The 23,405-nt window shown below is 40.9% G+C and overlaps 1 protein-coding gene and 1 pseudogene across 1 annotated transcript in view; one reads left to right on the forward strand and one right to left on the reverse strand.

The window, feature by feature from the left end:
• Positions 1-9,141, reverse strand: part of LOC119535455 — a 45,173-nt pseudogene extending 36,032 nt beyond the window's left edge.
• Positions 8,876-23,405, forward strand: part of SNX10 (sorting nexin 10) — a 137,338-nt gene continuing 122,808 nt past the window's right edge. The window contains exons 1-2 of the mRNA XM_037836936.1: positions 8,876-9,117; positions 21,879-22,037. The gene's annotated coding sequence lies outside the window, so the exon portion shown is untranslated. The remainder of the gene's footprint in view (positions 9,118-21,878; positions 22,038-23,405) is intronic.

Genomic DNA, 23,405 nt, shown 5'->3' on the forward strand with positions numbered 1-23,405 from the left:
GCCTGTCTTCCGGGTGAAGAGGTATGGAGAAAAAACAATCTTTTAAATCTATGACTATTTTATGAAAATTAATAGGGATAGCAACTGGTGAAGGGAGGCCAGGTTGCAGTGCTCCCATGGGCAACATTGCTTTGTTTACAGCTCGTAAATCTTGCAAAAGTCTCCATTTGCCTGATTTCTTTTTTATAACAAAAATAGGAGTGTTCCAAGGGGACTGAGTAGGTTCAATATGTCCGGCATTAAGTTGTTCCTGTACTAACTCTATAGCCGCTAAGGTTTTTTCCTGAGTTAGGGGCCATTGATCAACCCATACTGGTTCTATGGATTTCCAAGAGATTTTTTCAGCATGGGGTACAGGGATGTCAGTGGCCGTCAGGCTAAATTTTGGGAGAGCCCGAGTTCTGTTCTAGCTATATTAGGTGTTATAGAGATGGGCTGTCTTATTCCTTGATTAGCTTTGCCTAGGCCTTTGCCAGGGAGAAAATTCATTTTTAGCATTTGAGCAGTAACTGTATCACTAGGGCTGCACATAAAAACTTTCATTTGAGTTAAGATATCTCTGCCCCATAGATTGACGGGGAGATGGGGGATAACATATGGTATAACTGTACCAGTGTTTCCTTCCTCATCCTCCCATTTAAGGGTTTATGATCTCTGTAGGGGATTTGTGGCTTCGCCTATTCCTTGTAAGTGGGTGGCAGCGGCCGTGAGAGGCCAGGATTTAGGCCAGTGATTTGAGGATATAATTGTGGCGTCAGCCCCTGTGTCTAAAATTCCTTCAAATGGTTTACCATTTAACTTTAATCGTAAGATGGGCCGATTATGGGATATTGGTTGTGCCCAAAAAATATCGGAGGATCCAGGGGCCTCTGTAGGGTGCTGGAGTTTTTTGAAGTTTGAGTTGATATGCTGAATGGGGAGTATTATAAGTTGGGCTATTCGAGAGCCAGAAGGAATAGGGATAATATTGTTTGAGGTGGCTGCAATTATTTGTATTTCACCTTTAAAGTCATTATCTAGCACACCTGGGGTGATTTGAATCCCGTGAAGGGCGGTACTGGCTCTTCCTAAGATGAGGCCAAAGGTATTTGGGGGCAGTGGTCCATAAACTCCCGTTGGTATGAGGAGAGGACTGTTTTCTGGGGTTAATATTGATTTGGAGGTGGTACAGAGGTCCATCCCTGCGCTTCCTGCTGTTGCTCTCCATAAGTCTGCGACACGGCAGCATGGTTTATGGTGGGGAGAGCTGGTATTGTGACTGAGGATGGTCGAACGAACCGTACTGCCCCTGGGTTCATTCTGGTTGGGGCCTGGGGCCGGCCCCATTGAAAGTTTCCCTGGGGCTTAGGCTTAAGGGGTTGGCCATTTATGTCTGCTCGAGAATGGCATTCAGACGCCCAATGGAACCCCTTTTTACAGCGGGGACAAATAGAGGGCGGCAATGGGGGTTTATTAGTAATGGGTAAAGAGGAACTGGTTTGTGGCACGGGGCAATTTTTTGAAAAATGGCCAGGTTGTTTACAGTTATAGCACGTTGGAGGCTTGGCTTGTGCTGTAGAATTTTTATGCTGCGCTGCAAAATTTTGAAGGGCAGCACCAATGGCTATTCCAAGAGTTTGAGTGGGCCCAATGCCAGAACAGAGCTTTATGTAATTATTAAGATTGGTATTATGAAAGGGGCGGATTGCTGCTTGGCAGGCAGCGTTAGCATTTTCATAGGCCAGGTGTTTAATAAAATCACTTTCGTTTTCGCTGGCCCCAAATAGGCGCTCAGCCACGTTTTGCAGGCGGCTAAGGAATTCGCTATACGGTTCTTCAGGCCCCTGTCTTAATTTAGCAAGAGAGGCAGTGGCGGCACCCTTTTGCGGAAGTTTTTTCCATGCTGTAAGCGCGGCGGTTTGTATTTGCGCTAGGAGACCTGGGGGGAATTGAGCTTGCTTATTATTCTGATGGTAGGGGCTTTGACCTAAAAATTTGTTTAATGTCCAGGTTTTAGAGGTGGCTTTACGAGCATTACGGGTGGCATACTTTTTACAATGCTCTTCATAATCGGATTTCCACAACAGGAAATCACCGTCGGACAGGGCAGCTCTGGCTAATTGGGACCAATCGTTAGGAGTGAGTTCTTTTTCACTGAGACTCTCTAATAGGGTGAGCGTGAAGGGGGCGGTAGCGCCATAATCACTCACTGCCTTTTTTAATTTTTCTAAATATTTTAAACTGAGTTTTTTATATTTAACTGTTGAGGTAGTACTAGCTTCTTCCTGCTCTTCTTCTTTAGAACTAGGGGGATTTGATTGTTCCTCTTCCTCGCTTTCGCTACTAGAATCGCCATTTTGGGAGCTGGCAGCGCCATTTTGAGGGTCTTGGGTCTGACTATGCGTAACCGGAAAAGCCGAGACTTTGCAATGGGGACGTGATGAGTGGGCGTTTTCTGGGAGCGCAAGGGCTGCAATGCTTTGAGTTGCCGACTGGAGGTCGGTGAGTAAATTGGCAGCTCGCAGCCGCTCCTGATTAAAGGCTTCTTTAAAGTTATCAGCGTGTAGCCGGAGGTTTTCTGTGGCCTCTTCCAAAGCACGAAACTGAGGTAAGGAGGTGACTGGATAAAAATGAGAATATGGTTTGGGAAAATCGGGTGCATAAGGGGGTGGCCGAAACGGAGGAAGGGAGTTGGTCTCCAAAGAGGGAGAGATTTTAGCCTCCGGTTCCTCCAAAGGGGGAGAAATTTTAGCCTCTGGTTCGATATCGTGCTGATGGGCAATAGACTAGCTTGACTGGTTGGGGTATTTGGCCTATCCCTGTTGGGGTTTTTGTTTAGGGGGTTTTCAGGTATGTTAATAATTACTGAGCTGCATGCTGAAGCGGGACGAGAGTGCTCTCTTAAAGCTTCCTCTCCTTTTTTGCAGAGGTTTTGAATGTCTGGAGCTAAAGAATGGCCTCTTAGGATTTCATTAATTAGATTCCAATAAGAAAAGGCAGTAACCGGGACCTTTTCAGGACCAAAGGTCCGGGAATAATCTTTTAAACAGTCGCCGACTCTTAGCCAGCATTGGTGGTCTATAGTACCTTCTTGAGGGAACCAAGGGCAGGTTTTTAACAAAAAATCAAAAAAGCACGTGAGATCTTTTTTTTTAACTCTAGTTCCTTGTGCCTTGAGCGATTGTTTGACCTGACTAATATATAATTCATGTTGGGAGATTGCTTGTCCCATGTTGGGGATGGGGGCTTACCTTTTGTTGCTTTCTTTTCTTCTTTCCGTTTCTTCCTTTCGCCGGCACTGATCGACTGGTGAACGGATCTGTCTCGCGAGCCCGCTTCCTCGCGGCGATCCCGGGTGCGGTGAGTGTGAGGTACCTCTCTCCTTGAGTGCGGTGTTCCGTCTCTCACAGAACTCCGAGCCCCACGTTGGGCGCCAGTTTGTCCCGGCCCGCGGGACGATCAACGGAGGCTCCAAATCCTGTGAGGGAGGAATGGTATGGGACAAGAGACGCGAAGAACGACAGCAAGACAGGTTTCTGATCAAGCTGCAAAACTTTATTGAAGAGGCAGAGCATATATACTCTAGGAGAAGGGGAAGTGGCTAGCAAGGGCTCGTGGCGGTCTAGGATTGGTGGCTGCTGTTGCTAGGGCAGATGGCAGATGTAGGGTTAGCACTTTTGGCGCGAACTACTTCCGTAAACAAGGCTGAGGGTAACTTAAGCTATTGTTGTATCAGCCCTGGCGGCCATGTTGCACATCTCCGGCATAGCTGAAGGTGGGCTTCATGCATGCTACCTTAATCGCCCTCTACAATGGCCTTAAGACTGTAACTGTGTAACCAAATAACCCCCCTTTTATAAAAGTCAATCCATCTCTGGTGTTTTGCATTTCGGCAGCATTAGCAAACTAGAACAGGAATGCACTTATTCGGTTACAAAGTTACAGTCTTAAGGCCATCAAGTGTCCAAGGTAATGCATCGACAATCAGGTACCTTCACTGAAGGATGGCCAATGGCATCTGGAAAACCTGTTAGCTGGGAAGGCACATGGCTGGTGTCTGCTTGCTCCCAGGTTGCGTTTCAAAATGGCTTTCTCCAAAATGTTTGCATCAGCTTCCAATGGCCGTCCTCAAAATGTCTGTCTCAGCTACTGCAGTGAGCTCCTTCTGTCTGAGCATATATAGTGCTCTAGTAAACGATCAAGGCCCATGCTGAATGGGCAGGGCCACAACTCCATGGAAATTATCCAATCAGAGCTATCACCCACAGTTGGGCAGATCACATCTCCATGGAAACAACGTAATCCAAAGTCTCCAACTTAATCAACACCAACACGTCTGCCCCTACAAGATTGCCTTTAAGAATATGGCTTTTTCTGGGGGACATAATACATACAAACCAGTAAACAAATGTTATGAGAATGATATTCTTTTCTGAAATTACTACCAAGTAAACCATTTACAGTTAATCAAGACACTCAGTTTTGCCTTCTAAATGCTTCTCAAATTTTTCCACATTCTTCACATTCAATGCCAAGAGCCTAGGCCAATTACCGTCATCTTCTACCTAAATATTTATAATAGCTTCCTGTCTAATCTACCTGCAACCACTCTTCTCCTTCACCCCTCCCCCACTCCCATTCCATTTTCCAAATACTGTCTGGAGTGATCTTCTCAAAGTGGAAATCTAATCATATTATTGTCCTCTCTAAAATCCCGTGATGTTTTAGGATTTAGCCTTAAAACCCCAACCTAGCTACTAGTCCTTGCCCTGCCTCTCCTATAACCACCTTTGCAGTTTCATCTCCTGCTGCCTTCCCCAGCCCTGTGATTCAGCCCTCAGGGCCTTTGCACATGTTCCAAACACCTGAAACACTCTCCGGCATCCTTTCCTAAACTTCCAGATCTGGTGCCAAACTCTTTTTGCCAGTGAAACCTTCCTGATTCCCCTGGATGATGCCAGATCTCCAGTTTTTACTTTTATAAAGCCCAGTGCTATTTCTTCGTAGCACTTAATACAGATTATGCTTACTTATTAATTTGTGTGGTTATTAGATTAATGTCCTTTTCTCCTACTAGACTGTTAGCTCCTTGAGGCAAAGGAAGATGCCTAGTGAACAAAATGAGCTTGTTAACTCACATAGTAGGTATTCAATACATACTGGTTGAATGAGTCAGCAAATTTCAAGATAAATATAAACTAAAGTAGGGGCTAAGGAGAGGGTTATGATTATCTGTGGCCCTGAGTTTGCTTTTATGACCTTTCTTACATAGAAGGAATTGTAGGGAACACAGAAAGAGACATTTCAATTTTTTAAAAAATAAGTCAGTACTGAGGTGATATTTTATATGAGGGTATTGATATACAGCTAAAATATGGTCACTTCTGTATAGGAAAAATACTCCAGGACAGCCTGTGACTGCCTTCTTCTGGTCCAAATTAATTTCCAGGAAAAGTGAATCACAAACAGTGAAGCTAAAGAATGATAAATGTTCCAAATGATCCACTGGAACAGGACTAACTGTGACTTTATCTTGTTGCTGCTTCACACATATTAAATGCTGCATGTTTGATTATAAAAGGAACTGAATGCTTCTATTGCTAATCTCATTTTTTTTTTTCATTTTTTCATTTTTATTGAGATTGTTCAGATACCATACAATTATCCAAAGATCCAAAGTGTACAATCACTTGCCCCTGGGTACCCTCATACAGCTGTGCATCCATCACACTTAATTTTTGTTCAATTTTTAGAAACTTTTCATTACTCCAGACAAGAAATAAAGTGAAAGATGAAAAAAGAAAAAAAGAAAAGGAAACTCTAATCCTCCCCTATCCCTAACCAACCCCCCTCAATTGTTGACTCCTAGTATTGATATAGTACGTTTGTTTCTGTTTATGAAAAAATGTTGAAATACTACTAACTGTAGTATATAGTTTGTAATAGGTATATAGTTCTTCCCTATATGCCCCTCTATTATTAATTTCTAATTGTATTGTCATACATTTGTTCTGGTTCATGAAGTGATTTCTAGTATTTGTACAGTTGATCATGGACATTGCCCACCATAAAGAATCAGACAATACTACCAATGTCAAGTGTCTAACATGCCTCTCCTATCCCCCCCTCTTATCTGCATTTACCTTGGTATATCACTTTTGTTACATTAAAGGAAGCATAATACAATGATTCTATTAGTTACAGTCTCTAGTTTATGCTGATTGCATCCCTCCCCAATGCCTCCCCATTTTTAACACCTTGCAAGGTTGACATTTGCTTGTTCTCCCTCGTAAAAGAACATATTTGTACATTTTATCACAATTGTTGAATACTCTAGATTTCACCAAGTTACACAGTCCCAGTCATTATCTTTCCTCCTTTCTTGTGGTGTCTCACGTGCTCCCCATCTTCCTCTCTCAACCGTATTCATAGTTACCTTTGTTCAGTGTACTTACATTATTGTGCTACCATCTCCCAAAATTGTGTTCCAAACCACACACTCCTGTCTTCTATCACCCTGTAGTGCTCCCTTTAGTATTTCCTGTAGGGCAGGTATCTTGTTCACAAAGTCTCTCATTGTCTGTTTGTCAGAAAATATTTTGAGCTCTCCCTCATATTTGAAGGACAGCTTTGCTGGATACAGGATTCTTGGTTGGTGGTTTTTCTCTTTCAGTATCTTAAACATATCACACCACTTCCTTCTTGCCTCCATGGTTTCTGCTGAGAGATCCGCACATAGTCTTATTAAGCTTCCTTTGTATGTAATGGATTGCTTTTCTCTTGCTGCTTTCAGGATTCTCTCTTTGTCTTTGACATTTGATAATCTGATTATTAAGTGTCTTGGCGTAGGCCTATTCATATCTCTTCTGTTTGGAGTACGCTGCGCTTCTTGGATCTGTAATTTTATGTCTTTCTTAAGAGATGGGAAATTTTCATTAATTATTTCCTCTATTATTGCTTCTGCCCCCTTTCCCCTCTCTTCTCCTTCTGGGACACCAATGATACGTACATTATTGTACTTTGTTTCATCTTTGAGTTCCCGGAGACGTTGCTCATATTTTTTCATTCTTTTCTCCATCTGCTCCTTTGCGTGTAGGCTTTCAGGTGTTTTGTTCTCCAGTTCCTGAGTGTTTTCTTCTGCCTCTTGAGATCTGCTGTTGTATGTTTCCATTGTGTCTTTCATCTCTTGTGTTGTGCCTTTCATTTCCATAGATTCTACCAGTAGGTTTTTTGAACTTTTGATTTCTGCCGTATACATGTCCAGTGCTTCCTTTACAGCCTCTATCTCTTTTGCAATATCTTCTGTAAACTTTTTGAATTGATTTAGCATTAGTTGTTTAAATTCCTGTATCTCAGTTGAAGTGTACGTTTGTTCCTTTGACTGGGCCATAACTTTGTTTTTCTTAGTGTAGGTTGTAATTTTCTGTTGTCTAGGCATGGTTTCCTTGTTTATCCAAATCAGGTTTTCCCAGACCAGAACAGAGGGAAGAAATATTCAGTATCTGGTTTCCCTGCGGGTGTGTCTTAGAAAATTGCTCCACCCTTTGATGCCTTGAGTCACTGTGCTTTTCTGCCCAGCAGGTGATGCCTGTTAGCCTATAATTCTTGACAGGTGTGAGGAGGTGTGGCCGTGTTCCCCCAGGCTCTGGGGTCTGGTTCTGAATGGAAAGGGCCCCACCCCTTTCCTCCTAGAGAAGACAGAACCCCCAGGTGGAGGTCATTAGCATTTCAATGGTCTCTCTCTCTCTCTGCTTGTGCTGTCTCCGCCCTTCCTGGAGTCACAGCCCTGGAAACTTAAAATGACTGGGGCTTTCTCTACTGAGCCAAAAAAGAAACAGATAGTCCCCTTCAAACCCAGTCAAGGTGACCCTCCGGCTCTCCCAGGTCAGTCATCACCCAAAGCCTCTGTCTGTTTTTTGGGGATGCGTACCTGTAGTGAGCAGTTCACACTTGCTACTTAAAACCCCAGTTGGAGCTCAGCTGAGCCGTATTCACTTGCTGGGAGAGAGCTTCTCTCTGGTACCACGCGGCTCCGCAGCTTGGGCTATGGGGGAGGGGGTCTCCCGACCTGGTTCCGCAGGTTTTACTTACAGATTTTATGTTGTGTTCTCGGGCATTCCTCCCAATTCAGGTTGGTGTATGATGAGTGGATGGTCTCATTTGTCCCCCCGCAGTTATTCTGGATTATTTACTAGTTGTTTCTGGTTTTTTGTAGTTGTTCCAGGGGGACTGCTTAGCTTCCACTCCTCTCTATGCCGCCATCTTGCCCCTCCCCCCTATTGCTAATCTCATTTTCTCTCAACCGGAAACTCAAACAAGCTCTCTGGATAGTAAAATTTTAAAAAACATTCCAGAAACAAGCTATAATCTCTTTAGGGCTCCATCAAGGGGCAACTTGGAGAGAAGAGACCCTCTGTTTAGATGACTCCTGGGAAGGCTTGATGCAAAGATATGGCTGTTTGCTTGCTTCTCATAAAACTTGTGTCTTTCTTAGCCAGGTTCTCTTTGCTTTATGGAACAGAAATTACAGGAAAAATCCATATGTCATATATCTCTCCATCCCATTCTACTATTTAGTTGGGAATATATTTCTATGGAAAAAAACGGGATCAGCCACCTGGGGCTTTCTCGGCAGGATATCTTCAGGGATATTCCTTTAGCTTTCTTCCTTCTTTCTTCCCTCCTCCTCTCCCCCTTTCACCCTGATGCCTATTTACAAGGACCTATTGCCTGTGTGCCGGGCACTGTGCCTGGAACCACAGCCGCCTGCAGGTGCATTCCCCGCCCGCCAGAGGCGCGCGGTCTGCTGTGCAAGGGGTGCGGCAGCCTCATAGTGACGTTGGGTCTTCAGGGATCTCGTCGGACCTGCTTTTCAGTTTTTCTTTTTCCCCCTTTTTGGTGTTATGATGTCTACCTCTGACATTTCCAGTCTTGTTCTGTTTTCTGGGTCACCAGAGAGTCAAGAATTGTGGTAAATAAAAGGCAAAGAACTCTGACTGTGAGTTTAAAGGGTCTCCTACCCATGAACTGTTGAGCTTTAGTTAAAGGTGCTACATCTGAGTTTTTACCCTGTTTATAACAATCGTGGATATGAGCTTCATTGCAGACGACTGTGGTGGCCTGAACTCGGACCTCTAGGTAAGAAGAGCTGTTCTTTTCCATTTCGTCTCAAAGAGAATCTTTAAAAATTCTTTTTAAGTTTTGTTATCTAAAGAGTGGTATTTTAGTCATCTGGAAAATGTGTAACACTCTATGCTCCAAAGATGTTATGCAAATAACAAGAATACCTGCCTTTCCCCCTATTTGACATTTATGTACTTCGGGCCCATGCAGGGCAGGGGTGTTGGAAGGATTAAGCAAGATGGGATGTGAGGATGCCTGGCTCACATGGCAACTGTTACCAGAGCTGATGCATTTTCTCAGCAACACCTGATCTTACGGTGAGCCAGGCCCGTGGCTTCCTCCAGGGCCCTTTTGAGAGGCCCTGAGGACCTCCAGTTTTCAGACTGTTTTTGTCCTTGCTCTGCTGGATTTTTATTTTTTATACTTGGAACACCCACATTATTTAAATTCTAGTAACGTCATTGTGAAAAGCATGAACAACAAAAGCTTATGCCTCATAGTGTTTGTCAGAGGGAAAACAGAATGAGTCATTTTATATTTTTCAGTGAAGAGGGTCCTGTGGCCAACTCATTAGTGCATGAACTTCCTGTTCCTGCAAATAGTTTGAAAATGGGCATGTGACTTTATTTAAATAGAACAAATGTCCACATTCACTCCGAAGAGAAGTATAGGTACAGGCTCCTGTATACTGTTGGACATAACAGTGGTTTTAGTAGTTTGTTTTTATGTTTTAATCTGTATTTATAGCTTCATTCTCTCCAAGACTAGACATATTTCTGTTAGAAATCATCTAGGGATAACAACAAAAAGATAGTAGCTATTGGATCTTCACTATGTGTCAGGAACCCTGGTAAAAAGCAAATATGCATTAATTTGCACAACAACCTTATGAGGCTTGTGTCATTATTTATAATACCTGTTCAAATCCAGGTTAAGAGATTGCCAAGGTCTCACAGCTAGTAAGTCGCAGAGCCAAGACTCCAACTCTCGGGCAGCTCTCTGTGCTGTGCTACAGTGTGGGCAAACTGCTCGGGCCTGGGCTGGTGCTGGCCATAATCTGCCCTAGTGTGGTCAGCGCATTTCCCAGACGGAATTGGCTCAGTCCTTCTGAGCTAACCTGCCTCCGAGGACAACTACACTGACAATTCATTAACTCACAAGGACAATTATAATTTCTGAATATAGAGGATATCACATGGGCTGCTCAACTCGTCCTCTCCCTGGAGGAAAAGAAAATCCCAGGGAAAGCCCAATTATAATCCTGTCATTGCTGATTATACAAGATATTAGCTACACGACCTTCGTGTCCAGCTGCATCAAGCTTGCATCCGTTTTCAACAGTTCATCTACAATGTCTCAGCCAAGCAGAGGCAGCTCTCCCCCAGAGGGGCCGGAAACACCCTGCCAAAGTTTGTCTCTCTGAACTATCTTAGGCGGCAGAGGAGCTAGAGTACTTTAAAGCAAATCCCAGATGTCTTCTCATTTCACTTATGAATTCTTCAGTGTGTACCTCTAACAAGTAAGGACTTAAAAAAAAAAAAACCCACAGTATTTAATCACACTTGGTGAATTTAATAATAATTTCTTAAAATTATCTCATACCCGGTGCAGGGTCAATTTCCTCTTCTTTTTTTTCCACAATGTTTGTTCAAATCAGCATCTAAATAAGGTCACCCTCTGCTAGGAATGTTTCAAATCTTCACTTTCCTCAAAACTTCAGCTCTCCCCCTCTTCTTTCTTTTTTGGTAAATGACCTTGCCTCTTCTTTCACAGAGAAAAATAGAAGAGATAAGATAGTAACTCCCTCAACTTCTTGCCAACTAATCTACAAACTCAGATTGGACTATTTTCAGGAACTTCTTATGCTTATTTTGGTGCTAAGCACATAGCTGCCTAGAGGATCCTATCAGAATCCCTGGATTCCATCTGCCCCGGCCCCCAAAACCTGCTCTTATCTTTGTTTCCTGTTTTTAGTAAATGGAAGAACTCTAGGCCATTGCTAAAGACAGAAACCTGGGAATCGTGTCTGACTCACCCTTTTCCCCTACCCCCCACATAAACTACCAGTCCTGACGGATCTGTCTTGGAAGAGCTCACAAACCCATTCCCTTCTCTCCATCCCTCCCCACCCCCCACTACTGTAGCCCAAGCCATTGCCTGCTCCATGGACAGTTGAAAAAGCCTCCCAACAGGAATCACTAGCATTCCCTTTTACCCACATCCTATCCATTCTCCACACATCCAGAGTGATCTTCATTAAAAAAGCAAACCCATCTTGTCACTGTCCTGTTTAAAGTCCTTTAATAGCTTCCTTATGATAAAGTCCCAAATCCTTTATTTGACCTATAGGATCAGGCCACCTTGTAGCTAAGGAAAAATTATATGTTATGCCCAACTTTCTGCAGTTTATTGAAGGATCCAATGTTCCTTCCCATTTCAAGGCTTTCTTACATATGTTCTATTTACCTAGAACATTCTTCCCCTGCTTTGCTTTGCTAGTTTTGAGTTATTAAGTCTCAGCTAAAATGTTGTCTCCTCAGGGATGCCTTTCCTAGCTCATTTTGTAAAATCCTCAGTTGGATGCCCCCGTCACACCTCTCCTTCTCATTCATACCATTCACCAGACATGATTACTATAAAAGCTTCCATTATGAAATATTGCTAAAAAAAAGAAATGCATAGAATATAGTATAATTAACGCTTATCTGCCCACCAGCTACATTCATCAAATCTTCATGCCGACGGGCAGGCAAGATGGCGGCATAGAGAGGAGTGGAAGCTAAGTAGTCCCCCTGGAACAACTACAAAAAACCAGAAACAACTAGTAAATAATCCAGAATAACTGCAGGGGGGACAAACGAGACCATCCACTCATCACATACCAACCTGAATTGGGAGGAATGCCCGAGAACACAGCATAAAATCTGTAAGTAAAACCTGCGGAACCAGGTCGGGAGACCCCCTCCCCCATAGCCCAAGCTGCGGAGCCGCGTGGTACCAGAGAGAAGCTCTCTCCCAGCAAGTGAATACGGCTCAGCTGAGCTCCAACTGGGGTTTTAAGTAGCAAGTGTGAACTGCTCACTACAGGTACGCATCCCCAAAAAACAGACAGAGGCTTTGGGTGATGACTGACCTGGGAGAGCCGGAGGGTCACCTTGACTGGGTTTGAAGGGGACTATCTGTTTCTTTTTTGGCTCAGTAGAGAAAGCCCCAGTCATTTTAAGTTTCCAGGGCTGTGACTCCAGGAAGGGCGGAGACAGCACAAGCAGAGAGAGAGAGAGACCATTGAAATGCTAATGACCTCCACCTGGGGGTTCTGTCTTCTCTAGGAGGAAAGGGGTGGGGCCCTTTCCATTCAGAACCAGACCCCAGAGCCTGGGGGAACACGGCCACACCTCCTCACACCTGTCAAGAATTATAGGCTAACAGGCATCACCTGCTGGGCAGAAAAGCACAGTGACCCGAGGCATCAAAGGGTGGAGCAATTTTCTAAGACACACCCGCAGGGAAACCAGATACTGAATATTTCTTCCCTCTGTTCTGGTCTGGGAAAACCTGATTTGGATAAACAAGGAAACCATGCCTAGACAACAGAAAATTACAACCTACACTAAGAAAAACAAAGTTATGGCCCAGTCAAAGGAACAAACGTACACTTCAACTGAGATACAGGAATTTAAACAACTAATGCTAAATCAATTCAAAAAGTTTACAGAAGATATTGCAAAAGAGATAGAGGCTGTAAAGGAAGCACTGGACCTGTATACGGCAGAAATCAAAAGTTCAAAAAACCTACTGGTAGAATCTATGGAAATGAAAGGCACAACACAAGAGATGAAAGACACAATGGAAACATACAACAACAGATCTCAAGAGGCAGAAGAAAACACTCAGGAACTGGAGAACAAAACACCTGAAAGCCTACACACAAAGGAGCAGATGGAGAAAAGAATGAAAAAATATGAGCAACGTCTCCGGGAACTCAAAGATGAAACAAAGTACAATAATGTACGTATCGTTGGTGTCCCAGAAGGAGAAGAGAGGGGAAAGGGGGCAGAAGCAATAATAGAGGAAATAATTAATGAAAATTTCCCATCTCTTAAGAAAGACATAAAATTACAGATCCAAGAAGCGCAGCGTACTCCAAACAGAAGAGATATAAATAGGCCTACGCCAAGACACTTAATAATCAGATTATCAAATGTCAAAGACAAAGAGAGAATCCTGAAAGCAGCAAGAGAAAAGCAATCCATTACATACAAAGGAAGCTTAATAAGACTATGTGCGGATCTCTCAGTAGAAACCATGGAGGCAAGAAGGAAGTGGTGTGATATGTTTAAGATACTGAAAGAGAAAAACCACCAACCAAGAATCCTGTATCCAGCAAAGCTGTCCTTCAAATATGAGGGAGAGCTCAAAATATTTTCTGACAAACAGACAATGAGAGACTTTGTGAACAAGATACCTGCCCTACAGGAAATACTAAAGGGAGCACTACAGGGTGATAGAAGACAGGAGTGTGCGGTTTGGAACACAATTTTGGGAGATGGTAGCACAACAATGTAAGTACACTGAACAAAGGTAACTATGAATACGGTTGAGAGAGGAAGATGGGGAGCACGTGAGACACCACAAGAAAGGAGGAAAGATAATGACTGGGACTGTGTAACTTGGTGAAATCTAGAGTGTTCAACAATTGTGATAAAATGTACAAATATGTTCTTTTACGAGGGAGAACAAGCAAATGTCAACCTTGCAAGGTGTTAAAAATGGGGAGGCATTGGGGGAGGGATGCAATCAGCATAAACTAGAGACTGTAACTAATAGAATCATTGTATTATGCTTCCTTTAATGTAACAAAGGTGATATACTAAGGTAAATGCAGATAAGAGGGGGGGATAGGAGAGGCATGTTAGACACTTGACATTGGTGGTATTGTCTGATTCTTTATTGTGGGTAATGTCCATGATCAACTGTACAAATACTAGAAATCACTTCATGAACCAGAACAAATGTATGACAATACAATTAGAAGTTAATAATAGAGGGGCATATAGGAAAGAACTATATACCTATTACAAACTATATACTACAGTTAGTAGTATTTCAACATTTTTTCATAAACAGTAACAAACGTACTATATCAATACTAGGAGTCAACAATTGAGGGGGGTTGGTTAGGGATAGGGGAGGATTAGAGTTTCCTTTTCTTTTTTTCTTTTTTCATCTTTCACTTTATTTCTTGTCTGGAGTAATGAAAAGTTTCTAAAAATTGAACAAAAATTAAGTGTGATGGATGCACAGCTGTATGAGGGTACCCAGGGGCAAGTGATTGTACACTTTGGATCTTTGGATAATTGTATGGTATCTGAACAATCTCAATAAAAATGAAAAAAAAAAAAAAAAGAGCAATTAAAGTAAAAAAGAAAAAAAAAATCTTCATGCCATATCATATTTGCTTCACATTTTTTAGAGATAAAACTTTACAGAAATTGAAACCCCTGTGTATCCCTTCCTGATCTTATTTTCCTGTCTACCACTATCTTGAATTTGATATTTTTCATTCCCATGCATTTTTTAAAACATTACTACATGTCTCCATAAATAAAATATAATATTGTTTTACAGCATTTTAACTACTTTAAAATGGTATCATACCTTCTGTAACTTCTTCATTTATCCATGTTTTCTTTTGTTGTTTGTGTTTTTAGTGTCATATCTAAGAAAGCATTGCCTAACCCAAGGATATAAAAATTAACTGCTATGTTTTCTTCTAAGAGTTTTATAACTTTAGTTCTTACATTTATATTGAAGATTCATTTTGATTTAATTTTTGTATATGGGGTGAGGTAGGGCCCAACTTTATTCTTTTGTATATGGCTATCCAGTTGTCCCAGCGCCATTTGTTAAAAAGACTATTCTTTCCTCCATTGAATTATCTTGGCAACGTTGTTAAAAATAAATTGACCATAAATGTAAGGATTTATTTTTGCACTCAATTCTATTCCATTGATCTATATGTCTATCCTTATGCCAATACCTGTCTTTATTACCATAGCTTTGTAGTAAGTTTTGAAATTGTGAAATGTGAGTCCTCTAACTTTGTTCTTCTTTTTCCAAGATTGTTTTGACTATTCTGGGTCCTTTGCATTTCCATACAAAGTTTAGGATCAGTTTATCAATTTCTTCACAAAAGGCTGCTAGGATTTTAATAAGGATTGCATTGACTGTGTAATATTGCCTAGAATTTTATTTTAAAACATTTATCATTTTTTATACAGACACACATGTATAAAATCTTAAATAAAAGGGATCGTATCTTACATTCAGTGTTTGTTGTGGAAAGTTTTCCCAGTCCTGTCCACCACATTAACCCTTTACCCCATCTTGACTTCCAAGTAAGCCATGTTAACAATCCAATGTGTGACCTTCCATATTTTTCTCTGTACTCATATAATTACATACATATATATATACATATATATATATATATATATATATATACACACTGTGTGTGTGTGTGTGTATATATATATATATATATATATATACACACTGTGTGTGTGTGTGTATATATATATATATGTAAGGTTATGCATATTTGTAAACATGTATGTATGCACAGGTTTTTATGTATGTATCAGTGTATGCCTTCCAAAAATTGAATCATATTGTTCTAGTTTGCTAATGCTGCTGGAATGCAAAACACCAGAAATGGATTGGCTTTTAAAAAAGGGGTTTTATTTGGTTACACAGTTACAGTCTTAAGGCCATAAAGTGTCCAAGGTAACACATCAGCAATCGGGTACCTTCACTGGAGGATGGCCAATGGTGTCCGGAAAACCTCTGTTAGCTGGGAAGGCACGTGGCTGGCGTCTGCTCCAAAGTTCTGGTTTTAAAATGGCTTTCTCCCAGGATGTTCCTCTCTAGGCTGCAGTTCCTCAAAAATGTCACTCTTAGTTGCACTTGGGATATTTGTCCTCTGTTAGCTTCTCCGGAGCAAGAGTCTGCTTTCAATGGCTGTCTTCAAACTGCCTCTCATCTGCAGCTCCTGTGCTTTCTTCAAAGTGTTCCTCTTGGCAGTAGCTCCTCTTCAAAATGTCACTCACAGCTGCACTGAGTTCCTTCTGTCTGTCACCTCATTTATATAGCTCCACTGATCAAGGCCCACCCTGAATGGGTGGGGCCATGCCTCCATGGAAATATTTCATCAGAGTTGTTACATACAGTTGGGTGGGGCGCATTTCCCTGCAAATCTAATCAGCACCAAAATGTCTGCCCCACAAGACTGCATCAAAGAATATGACTTTTTTTGGGGGACATAATGCATTCAAACTGGCACACATATTATGCATACTTTTCTGCACCTTACTGTTTCATTCCAAAATGCTTCATGGCATTCCATCAAGTTGACTGATATAGTGCAAATTTATTATTTTCAATGACTGTGAAATGTTTCATGAAGTAGATGAAATACAACTTATGCAGGCATTCCCTATTGATGGGAATTCAATTTTTTTTCCAGTTCTTATCTACTGTAAAAAAATCATCATCCTTTTACAAAATTTTCTTATAAATTGATTTTGGTATAGAGTCCAAGAAATGGAATTTGTATCTTGAAGGCCATATGTATTTTTAATTGTAATAGAGACTGCTAGATTGCCTTCAAAAAGGGCTGTAACACTTCACATTTCCAAGAGCAATGTAGAGAGTATCCTTTTCCCCACATACCTGACAGCAACAGATGGCACAGAAATAACACGAAAGGTCCATGAGGGTTTGGACTATGGTCATCTTGTTGGTAGCCAGTGGAGACTGAAGACTTGAAGCCTCCCCAGACAGATATTTATCTCTGAGTAAAACCTCTCAGACGTTTTATGGCCAGGTATGGAGGCAGCTGTTGGACTGTAGGAGAGATCATGAAGAGGCCTCAGTTATGCCTGAGATTGACTTTCCCATGAATCCAGTGGAGTAGGGTTTAGGGTCTGATATATTTCTATAAAGAAAATAAAGAAATGAGTCATTTCTTGGAAAAGTGAGATTGTGGCTGTAAATTTATACCTATCATACATTCCTTCTTTAAGAAAACTAAAATGAAAGCATAATTTACACACCTTTTATAACCTGCCTTGTTGCATTAGACATTGTATCATGAACAGCTTTTCATCTTTACATATTTTCTCTTGCTTTTTGTTAACTTTATTTTGTTCTTTAATGTTAATCCTTCAGATCAGAACAGATTTTGTCTTTATCTAATTTTCTTTGTTTCCTTAATGAACCTACTTGTGAGCACAGATTTCATCCTGTGGAGGAAAGTTGGACAGTGTGTTGCTTTAGGCCTATCTGTTGCCATAGAGACAGAGATTGTGCGCTGATGGGAGGTTTGTCAAGGAGTGCCAGTGCCGGTCAGGAGACGGAGAAGAAATCATGCTCAGTCACGGCTCGTGGGGCGTAAGCTTCGCAGGGAGACACTCTGAAGCTGTCAAGTTGTCTGACTCCCTGAAAACTCCTCAAAGTCTCCCTGAATCGAGAAAAGGGCCTAATGGTTTTCTCCTATGAAGTGACATAGGAATGAGCAGATTTGATTAGTGCTGTTTGTCATATGCACTGAAGAGCAATTTGAGAGAACGCCATGTCTCGGTCAGGGCTGACACTGACATGAAAAGAATTAGACAAGGGTTCTTTCCCAATTTGCCTCCATCACAACAACAAATGCACATGTCCTTGAAGTAAATTTAAGGGCAGTGGACAATAATGTGCAATTGTTGGAGCAAGAGAGGAAAAATACAGTGATTCCAGGTGGTGACTGGGGCTGACAGGTTTAAAGACACATGTGAGGCACCCCTTGGGGGCTTCCAAAGATAGCTGGGGGGAGGGATTTGGGGAGAGAGAAGCTGAGGTTTTACACTGAAGCAGCTGGTGGCTCAAAGCATTATGATTTGGGCTTTAATGTAGGATCAGGTTTTTTTTACACTTACAGATCAGGTGTATTTGGGGGCCTTCATCTGGAGTTATTTTAAACCCTGGTGCAGAGCACATCTGCATAATTCACCTAAGTGCAGGGCACATTTGCCTAAGAATTTGAGGCAACTGACATTTGCCATGGGTATATACTATGGCCCAATGGTCCCCAAAAGAAACAGAATGGACCTCTACCCTGAATTTGGTTGAGATTTCATGACTGGTAATCACAGGCACAAACACACACACACAGGGTGTGAAAAGGTTTATTCCTCACATAATGAGGCTTTCTAGGGGAGAGTAGGGTGGCTTGCAAGCAGGTCTGAAAATGGCTTGAGAGAGCAAGTAAAGGGGGTTTATGTGGGGATTTTGTGTTGGTTAAGGGGGTAGCACTGAGGTGAGGGTTACTGCATGTGTTTGAACTTTCCACCGGCACTAAAGGAGGGAGCACCAAACTTTCTTATCACCTTGCCCACATGTGGAACAGAAGGGGAAGAGAAAGGGGTGATGCTTAAAAGCTGTTGGCAAACATCAAAAAAACATGCTCTTTATGATAGCAGGTGACCCTGTTAACGTAATTATCTTGAAGCCAGCTAGTTGTTGCTGAGGTTGATGTTTTGACATGAAATATTTCATGCAGACAAAAAGACCATCAAGTTTTCTTTTTAAAAAAGTACTGAGTCATATACACAAACATTTCTCTCACTCTGTCCCACTCTATCCCTGAGCCTTGCCTCATGCTGCATTCTTTTCCTTTTGATTAGCTGTTCCTGCTGCTGCCCTCAGTGATACTGATAACGATGCTGCCACAACCTGCAGTAGGTCATCCATTGTGCCTCTGAATCAGGAGACAGGGTGGCTTGGCATTAGTTCAGGAAACTGTGTACAAGATGTGCTAAATGAGAAAAATGTGTCACTGTGCGGGAATTAATGCAATAGTCAAATCTAATTGGGATTGAGAAAATTTGCTCACAAAGGCCATTTATTCTACTTTAATGGATTCAACCAAATAAAATCATTTGATGTTGGTTCAAGCAAGCTTCACAGGCTGTAAAGCCCAGGGGAAATTCTATCTGTGGTGAATGAATACCCTCTTGGAAAACATCCTGCTCAAGTTCTTACGGTTGCAATTCATACTTTTGTAAATGTTGAGGCAGGAATTTCTTGAAGTTCCTTATGTAGTTTTCAATGATGCTTCTCAGGACATTTGAGAGGCAGTGAAAATTGTCAAACACTGAATCCAGAAAACATCATTGCATGAAGAAGAGGATGGGTCCACTGTCAGGGCTAATACAACCACAGACCTGACCTCAGACATTATTCTGGGGTGCCATGTGGTGTAAGAGGAAGACATCTCACCCTTTTGGGCATGTGACCTCCTAGAGAATTACCAAAGTGCTTCTGCATGAAGCCCACAGTTTCCCCAACCCCAAGAGGGAATCCTGAGAAAAACCTTTATAGGGACTATAAGAGTTTACAGGAGGGAAATTACATACAATAATGTAGTTTTATTGGCTGGGCAGGGACTGATGTGCAAGACCCTAGCTGTGAGGTGAATCAGGTCAGCGGGTTTCTCTCCCTGTCTGCACCCATTCTGCATATGCACCTGTGTCAACAGCAGCCAAATTGAGAAACAGAAAATCATCTCATGCTCCTTCCAGCCATGACTTCCTCATCAGCTCCCACCACCATGACTAATAATGAGACAGATGAGTTTTGTCTATTTGGTGTTTTATGTCTTTTTTTCTGTTGTCTTTTTTCACTGATCGTTCTGCTTAAGAAAGTCATCCATATTGTTGTGCATAGCACAGGGGATTCACTAACCGCGTAGTTTTGTATGGATACGTCACAGTTTATTAATCTCTCCTGATATGGATGGTCATTTGGGTTGTGGATGGTTTGGGGATATTATGAATAGTGATGCTATGAACTTCCTTGTACATGTTATCTAGCAAACACGTGTGGATTTCTCCAGTTGTGCATTTGTTGAGCCATGGGGTATGTTCAGTTTTAGGAGATACCACCAAATGATTTTCCAAAATAATTATGAAAGTTCCAGTTACTCCACATCCTTGGCAAAATTTAGTACTGTTAGTCTTTTCAATTTTAGTTATTCTGGTGAATGGTTTTAATACGTATTTCTCCGATGAATAATGAGGTCAACACCTTTTTATATGTTTAATTTTCATTTGAATGTCATCTTCTGAGAAGGGCTTGTTCAAGACTTTGCCCTTTTTTTCTATTGGGTTTCTGCATTTTTAAAAAATTGATTTTAAGGAGTTATTTATACATTCTGGATTCAAATCATTTGTCAGATTTATACATTGCAAATATCTTCTCCTACTCTGGTTAATTTTTCCATTCTCTTAATGATGTCCTTTGATGAATAGAACATCTTAATTTTAATGTAGATCAGTTTATCAATTTTTCTTTATGATAAATGCCTTTCCCTCCAAATATTCATTGTGTGCCTATGATATACTAGGATACAGCAGTGAGCAAAACAGACACTATGGGTAAAACAGATATTAAAAAAGTAATTGGAAAATGAGAATTACAAAAGGAGAAATAGAAAGTGGTAAAAACAAAATAAAAAACATTTGTGCTGACAGTGCCAACATATCATCCCAAGATTACTTCTAATTACAAAGTGGAAAATGTGCCTTTACAGTGGGGATACCTGGCAGCCAGGACCTTAACCAAGGGATCAAAATTAGCATACAATAAATATTTTTATGCTCTGTTTTAAAAAATCTTTGCCAACCTCAAAGTCCAGCAAATTGCACTCTAATTTTTCTTCCAGAAACTTAATAGATTTATCTTTTACATTTAGGTTTTTGATGTGTCTTGAAATGATATTTCTATATGGTGTGAGGTTCAGTTCAAGATTAATTTTATTGTCCATACATTTATCCATAGACATGCCTATAATGTTTATAGGTCCTGAGCCAAGAGTAAAATGGAGACACACATATCATATGTCTAAATATTTACAAGTTATACATCAAGCTGACAAACTGTTAAATGAAATATGATCTAGTCTCCTACCTTGACAGATCTGCCTCATAATGACAAAATTGGAAAATATGTTTACAGACGTGTTTTTATGTGATTGACATTTGGTAAAATATCAAAGATGACTGAATTTAATTATTAGGCATGTCTGTTGAAAGACTGGATATGTTTATATGAGTGCTAAGATAGATGCATTCATAATTCATGAGGTATTATATATTTAACCTATAAAATTATTTTCTTAACTTTACTGTAGCAAAATCATTAATTTTGTTGTCATAATTACAATTTTTACATAATTTGTCTTCTATTGACAGTAATGATCTAAAGAATTTAAAAATAAACAGTTATAGTCAAAGTGAACAAAATTTGGATGTATTTTCCTCAAAAGTTTCATCTGGTTTTCAAAAGTTATTTTTCTTCTAAAACATTCAGTATCACCCCTTAAAATTAAAAAGCAAAATGTGAATTATAATTAATAGACAATTTTTTAAAATAAAAATTATTTAAATAAAGCTGGAAATTTTTAATTTGATTTCTCAAAAAGCTAACAAAATATTATTTAATGTTTTCACATAAACAAAACTCTTCACAATTCTAATGTTCAATGTCCATTTAGCTTGTCAGTACAAGGAATCAGTATCCCATTTCATCCATGTTATGTCTAAACTCACATAGATAGAAATTTAACAGTAATTTGAATTGTTTAATATTGCAAAATGTTCTAAGCTGCCATGAGCAATTAGTGCAAATACCTTACCAACTCTTCTTGCCTCCAAAACATGATTTGAAACATACAGAGAAGCAAGAAAATGGACACCTGACAGTACAGAGAAACGATACTTCACTTACTTCATTATGCATGAGTTTACTGAATTCCTGCTGTCTGAAAGGAAGGGTGACAGGTGTGTGTTACCCAAGCATTGCTGCTGTGCAGATCCACCCTGCACCTGGAAACAGTAAGTCTGATATTGGCACTGATAATGGCCAGTGTCTGCTGGTCCTTTGCTCTTGGGTTTCATTGCTTTCAGCTTCTAGTTCTAGTGGCTTCCTCTCTCAGCTGCTGTGGTTCCTCTCTTAGCTCCCCTGGGCTTTTCTCTGTAAGCTTCTCTTAATTTCATCTCATCTTCTGTGTCTCTTTCTGTCTTTATTCTCTTATCAAGGACTCCAAGAAGAGGATTAAGACCCACCCTGTGGCAGGCCTCAGCTGAAATAACTAATAAAAGGTCCCACCTACAATAGATCTGCACCCACAGGAATGGATGAAAAGAACATGGCCTTTTCTGGGGGTACATCAAAGCTTCAAACCACCACCCTGCCTTACTTTAAAAAATCCAATCATTACAGATAAAGGGAATGCCCACTGGGGTCTGAGGGTATGATTGTGCAGATTGTGTACCAAGCAACCCTGAGGGTGCTATTCACTTGGCAGTAAATTTTTACATGTAAGTAATATATTTGTAGCAGATGGCAGTAAATTGCCTGAAAGAAAGGGAGCTTTTTTCTAACTATCATAAAGGTGTTATATGGGCCAGCAGTAGTGTTAGGTCATTTTAACAGAGTAAACTTCCGTTAAAAGCTTGATGTTGTCCTTCTAGACCATATATACACATACAAAAATATATATTATATATGTATATATTTAGAATCATACTTTCTAAACTTCTGTTGCATAAATAGTAGCACACTCTTGAAGCTCTTTCAGTGTTAATGCATGTGGACTGTTTTGGTTTGCTAAAGCTGCCAAAATGCAATATACAAGAATGGATTGGCTTTTTCAATGGGGATTTATTAGGTTGCAAATTTGCAGGTTTAAGCTCATGAAAATGTACAAATTAGGCATCAAGAGGTTGATACCTTCTCTGAGGAAAGGCTAATGGCATCTGGGGTACTCTGTCACATGGGAAGGCACATGGCTGGCTCTGCTGAACCTTCTTTCCTGGGTTTAGCTTCTGGTTTCAATGGCTTTCACCAAAATGTCTCTGCGCTTCTGTTTCAGCAGCTGTGGGTCCTTGCTTGCTTCTCCAGGGGGCAAATTCTGGATTATGTATCTTAGCTTCTCTCCAGAATGTCTCTCTCAGCATCTCCAAGTGACTGGGTTTGTGTCAGCTCTGAGCTCTCTCTCTTTCCCTGAGATCTCTTGAGGATTTCAGTAAACTAATTAAGCCTTGAATGGGCAGGGTCACATCTCCACAGAAATAATCTAATCAAAAGGTTCCATCCACAATTGGGTGAGTCGCATTTCCATGGAAGCAACCTAATCAGAAGATCCCACCCACAATAGGTATGCCCCCACAAGAGTGGATTAAGAGAACATAGTCTTTTAT

The sequence above is a fragment of the Choloepus didactylus genome, chromosome 5, assembly GCF_015220235.1.
Source record: "Choloepus didactylus isolate mChoDid1 chromosome 5, mChoDid1.pri, whole genome shotgun sequence".
Classification (NCBI taxonomy): Eukaryota; Metazoa; Chordata; class Mammalia; order Pilosa; family Megalonychidae; genus Choloepus; species Choloepus didactylus.